The sequence below is a fragment of the Cyprinodon variegatus genome, unplaced genomic scaffold (genome assembly GCF_000732505.1).
Source record: "Cyprinodon variegatus isolate N-32 unplaced genomic scaffold, C_variegatus-1.0 Scaffold622, whole genome shotgun sequence".
In the NCBI taxonomy this organism is placed as follows: domain Eukaryota; kingdom Metazoa; phylum Chordata; class Actinopteri; order Cyprinodontiformes; family Cyprinodontidae; genus Cyprinodon; species Cyprinodon variegatus.
In genome coordinates, this window is record NW_015151075.1 from 278,876 (window position 1) to 285,335 (window position 6,460).

Consider the following 6,460-nt stretch of genomic DNA (forward strand, 5'->3'; position numbering starts at 1 on the left):
AATATGGCGACTCTATTCTATTATCTTCTGGGGTCCTGAATGTCACTGGTGTAAGAAACTATTCAATAGATCCTTATCCCATCACTAATGTTTAGTCCAGAGGAACTTTCTTAGACATGTATATCCATGATCTTGTTCTTTCAGTCATTATCTAATATTTCATGACTATATCTGAGGGTAAGAACCTTCATGCAGGGGTTAATAAAATACTTTGCTTTATCACTCATTTGCTTTTCATCATTGCAGACATGACCAGTGCCTGTTTTACATCATATGAGGCCCCTATCTGTTTATGCATCCTGCTATCAACTCAGAACAAGAAAGCAAAACTTCACCGCTTGAGGCAAAGACTGATCTCTGACCTGAAGGAAGCAGTGATTACTCTTGGAAACAAAGCATGCACTCTTCAGATTTGAACTTCACTCAACATAACTATTTTTCAAGATTTCACTTGAAATGGCAAAGCAAGTATTAGCTACATTGGAACTACTTGGGGATCCCAAAACAAGAGAAATCTTTACATACTGTTTTCCGGTGTCTAAATGCCAGGCAGCACATGTAAAAATTTAGTTGAGACTCAACTTTTCCTTTATACGGTTATGTTAATTTACGAAATACGCCTCAAAACAATCTCTTCGAAATCCTTAATTACAAAACGGACCTTCAAATGTCAAATTCTCAGCGTGATGTTTTGTTTTATTTAAGAAAATCACTTGCTTGAAATTAAGGAGTAGAATCTGAATGGTCAATCAGAAGTATGGCAAAGGTATTGTTATTTTTTTGCTATGCATGTAGAGTTTCTCTGAAGCTAATAGGAAACAGCTTTAAAGAAAGATGGAAGTATATAAAACCTGTCTTCCCTCCTATCCTTACGGTTTGTCTGACTGGCTGGCTGAATCCCATCTAAGTCCTGAAGAAAATCTTCCACATGACAAGTTAGAGAGATTTCTCACTGGACCCAGTAAAGGAGTTGATTTATCCTTTCCACCAGCCTGTCTGGTAATTTTTTTGTCAATACTGTGTTTTCGTACTTTTTTAAGAAAGTGCATGAAGATGGTATAAGATTGTAGATGATCTCTTTTGCCGTGGAGGTATGCAAATATCGGCATATTAAGCAAATTTACTTCAACAATCCTGTTCAGCACAACAGATGCATCCAATACCAGGGTTAGTAGGAACATCACCGCTTTTCAATGTTAGAGCAACCCCAGGGGAACTGGAAGGTGGTTGGGGATGTGGCTTCACCATCATCCGATCCGGGAGCTGCATGCTCAAATTCTGAGAGTTAAATCAACTTGAGTCAGACTTTAAGAAAGGCATTCTAGTTTTTTCTACCATTTAGAGGGTAGTGTAAATGGGGCTATAGTTGTTATTGAGAATTAAGAATCAGGCAATTAAATCATCTCCCTTTTACTAGAATATTGTTTGGACAAAAACAAACAATATTCTGGAAATTCTCAGATTTTAATCAGTTTAAATGCCTTTATTCTCAGAGATGTGTACCTGGTAATTAATTACTCTAACCTTTGGGGATCCCTTCATATTGTCCTCCACATGTGTCCCTTGGACTTATGATATCTGTTTTTAAAGATTGCAGTTGAAATACTAAGTCAAAACATATATTTCCAACTTTCTATGTGTAGAATTTATCACAGAACATTTTTACAAATTTCCCTGAAGCTAAAAAGAACCGGACAGGTTAGTAAACCACATCACACAGAAAAAAATTCTTAAGGATCCCCAGTGACTTTTGGTTGATTTATCCATGAGGTCAGAAGTAAACTGTTTGTATATGGCTGCTGGTGCAAAAGTTCACGCTTTGGATCCTCGAAGTGAGCAAACCGTGAAATAAGACCTGTTTTTTTTTTCTTCCCCAAGACACAAACAAAGCAGGTCTGCATGAAACGAGCCCCATATGGAAACAATCTCCAGACCACATTAACTCTGTCCACATCGGTTACCCCAACAGACACCATTGCTGCCTTCCAGCGACTTTCCAAAATTTACTGATGAATGACTGCTTCACGTGAAATCAGCCGCCCTGCAGAGAAGTTACTGCAGTTTAGTTCACTCTAAATTAAAATAAACACAGGAGAAGCATGGTTTCAGGAACAAAAACATGGCTGCTGAGTGACCTGATCGCTTTGATTGATGGCTGAAATTTCTTTGGTTTACTCCTGCTGCAGCTTCTTTCTTTGTTAACACCAGAATATCACAAGGTGTCTGTAGTGCATCTGTTGTGTAGTTATTTGTAAGACTTCCAAAAGTTTGTGGGCAACTCAGTAACTTCACATTCATCTTCAGTGCAAAATGCTTAAAGCCTCATTGGCATCGTATAAATCTTGCTGTTCTGCCTGGGATTAAAGAATGAAAAATGAAGAATTGAGTTGTTAATCATTCAGACTGAGGCTGTTACAGTACATGTGGAGAGTAGCTGGAGCGGGTTGGTGAGCAGATTCTTTTCTTTCGGTAAAAACAACCTAACAAGGAGGTGAAAGATGAGGCAAAGTTTCTGCAGTTTTTTTTTCACTTTTCAACAGACTTTGCCCATCAAGCAGCTTTGTTTTATATACAGAGAAATGTAGAAATGAACCAGTAGGCAGAACCCCTAATTCAAAAGATACAGAGCCGTAGGCGGCACATGCTGTTGTCTCAAATACCCTTCAAAGAGAGTGGCAGTAGCACAGTACACCTTGGACATTTCCACATTATGCTACATATTTTTTTGGTGTTTGATCTGATCAACCAATGAAAACTAATGCATACTTGTGATGTAGAAGATAAATAATACAGAGTCAATGTTTTATACAACAACTTTTTGCTGTTGAGAGTTGCACATCTTTTACTAGCTTCTCTATCCCTGCTGAAATGTATAATACCACAACCTTTATGTTTCACACAAGGAAGAGATATGTAATGATAGTTGTCCTCTGCATATAGTTGACCAGAGCACCTTTTTTGTAAACTTCCAGTTAGACCATAACTATGGAGCATAAAAAGAGACTGCCCTGTCAAAATATCTCCACAATGTGTGAATCTCTGTACCACCTTCAGTTACAATGAATTTCTTGGTTGCTACTCTGAATAATGTCTTATTTTCCCCCAGTGTAGCTGGATATCCTTATCCTTGTCTTGGTGATGATTTTGAAAAGGGGGATTGAATATTACTTTGCTATTAGTTCCAGTCTTTGGTTGTCATTTTAAAATGTAAGCCTTATTCTCCCAAACCTCATTTCTAATCTGCCAGCTGTGAGGCATGTTTTTCTTGATGCTGTTTCATCATTTATGTTCAAAATATCTGAGGCCTTTACTGAAATAATGTATTTATACTGAGACAATTTCTAATCCACCTTTCAATGTCAATTGATAGCAATAGGTTTTACAGTATTGGTTAAATACGGTACATGGTTATACATTTTTTTTTATTTGATTATACATGGTGACACTCTGCCCTGGTCAACATATAAGCCTAAAAAGTGTATAGAAGTCTGCAGTTGTAACTTGTCAAAATGTGAAAAGGATCAAGTGTAGAAGTTTCTATAAGCAGTAGTCAACACCAGGGACAGTTATATAGAAAAACCTGTTTTCATGTGTGATCAGGTTTGGACATCTAAACCTCTTCTTTTTTTTTTTTTTTTTGGACAGTAATGTAACTGGAAAGGGGGTATGGGAGAGGGGGACAGAGATGCAGGAAAGGACCACAGGCCAGATTCGAACCCAGGTCACCTGCGTCAAGGACTAAGGCCTACGTACATGGCTCATGTGCGCTAACCACTACGCCACCAAAGCTGCTACGGTCTATGCTTATTTTTAATATAGAAATGTCCTTCCCAGGTAAGATATTTTTTTGGGGGGTGGGGGCATTTTGGGGTATTAGCTGTTTTATTATCAATGAAAAACTCACACGAAGAGAAAAGACAATTAGGAGAAATTTATTGATACAATTACTATGTCTTTGGTGCTCAGACCTCGGCAGTAAACATAGCGGTTCATTTTGAAAGATATGCATGAACAGGAGCAAAGATTAGGGCTGTTTCCCCCCCAGACCTGAAACTGGTGGTGGAGTGGAGATAGATGAAGTTGGTCAATCTGTAGACCACTGGTTGGAGAGACGGTATGCTGAGCTTTATGGGGATATCCAGTGGATTGCTGGAGCTGATACTAGAGCTTCACTCAGGGACCTGGAAGATGGAAGTCCAGTTGGATAACACAGGTTGAGAGAACCTGTCCATGATGAGCAAACATGGAGCGACAGTGGAGAGGAAAAACTCCCCTTTGGGAAGAAACCTCTGGCAGAACCAGGTTCAACATGGCGGTCTTCTGCCGGACCGGTTGAGATGAGACGGGGAACGCAGTAAGAGTCTGGGAGGAATGACACTCTGATGACGCTTTAGCTACGAAGGTGGAGGAGGGGCTGGAGGTGGGTTGAAACGGTGTCATCTGAATGAATTCACAGCGCATCCGACGCCTGCGTACAGGAGCAGACAGGTGCGTATCAGAGGCCTTTTAAGATGAACTTTGGATGCCGATGTGCTTTCGCGGAGGTGAGGTTCAAAGCTGATTGGCTGTGTCGCAGGTGGATGTAGGAGAGCAATGAGTTTCTTCAGTTGAACTACTGCCTAGGCTCCATTTTATGCAACGCAATAGCACTAAAACCAGTTGTTTCAAATTTAATCTTAGAAAACATTAAAAAATATATTAAAACTCTTCAAATGTCTCAATTATTTAAAGTATAAAAGAGTATTATAACTCTTTATATACAAAATGTAATATTATAACCAGGTAATAACTAAGGCATGTAACATAGAGTATTACTATAGTTAGAAAAAGCACAACTAAAGTTGGTGCAGGGTTTTACTCATGTATCCCCCATGGATTTGGTTCCTCTGAGCTAATTTGTAGTTACATTATACTTCTTTTACTTAAGCTGTTTAACACTCAATAGTCATAAAGTTGAGATATATTACTTTAACACCAAATTTATGATGATCTTCCCTTACAATAAAATATTTAACAATAAAATAAGAATTATTGTAGTATTTACAATCTTCCATAACAAATCCTATATTAAAAGAAAGATTAAAGGTCAATAGCACCAGTTCTTTTTATTCTAGTTAATTAGTCATTAGCAATGATATCACCATCTGTTGCTTAATTCTTTCATTAGAAGACATCCTTTACTATACAGCAAAAACATGTTTAACTCTGTGCTATAGTAGCCAGGATGCAGTAAAACTACTGATTAAGGGCTTTACAATATATGTCACAGTTAACATTGTTTTATCAACGGATTTTATACTGCAACCATAAGGAATGTGTGGATGCATTATTTGTTAGGCTGATATTCAAACTGCTTTGCATTCATGCTCTTGGTGTCAGTGAGATGGACTGACCTTCACTATACTTGATGCTGTCGCTGCATATAGTATTTAATAGCCAGTTGCATAAAGCTGCTGATAGTTATGGAAGAACATTGTGGCAAGTGAAAAAAATGACTTGTATAGTGGCCCTAATCCTTCTGATGATTAAAAGCAACATGAAGGTAGATGTATGTAGAGTCACATACAGTCGTCAGTCATATCAAACCAAACTGTTTTTATTACAGGGTTTTCTGACATCATCCAGTCTAACGAATAAAATAAAGCTGCAGTTTTGCTATTTGGTAGATTTCTAAACATTCTTTCATCTTTTGAGATCCAGGGCTTAGGAGTTTGTTGATATGAAAATATTTAGTCATATTTTGCTAGTGACAAGAAGGATGTGTGCACATTACTTCATGCACACTGCTCCCACATCGGTGGTGGCAGCATGGTGATGTGGGGATATTCTTAGGCAAGGATATGGAAAATCGTCAGAATTGATGGGAGATGGATGGAGCTAAAGACAGGAAGGAAGTGTGACTACAAGTATTAGCTCCACTTCTCTGTCGGTATATCACTTGAAAAAAAAAAAAAAAAAACGTAAATTACATTGTTATTTGCAGCTGTGTTGTAGCCTGGCAAAATATTTTTTACTGCAATGTACTTTATTTCACAGCTTTTTTTTTTTTACCACCTAAACTTAATATTTAGGATTACAACTGAAAGGGTGTCTATAAATCCAAACTCACATAATAAAAGGAAATAACTTCAGTTGATATAAATTTTAAATTGCTTTATCTGCTCCATTTTCCCCCCAAATAATCTCTCAAACAGAAACTTAAGACCTTTGAGACTTGATTAAATCTGCAGCCAGCTCTAGTAGTCATTCGATGTAGTGAGTTGATTTACAAGGTGAGAATCAGCTACTTTAGAAAAATGACACGTTGAAAATGTGTGAAAGTTTCTCTTATAGCAAAAAAAAGTTTTAAATCTCTGTAAAGCCTCGTTTGGCTGATTGATCCCAATTGTTCCTTTTGCAAAATATTCAATATTTTGTGCAATAAAGAGAATGGGCTCTATGCACAGCTCCACTACTGAAT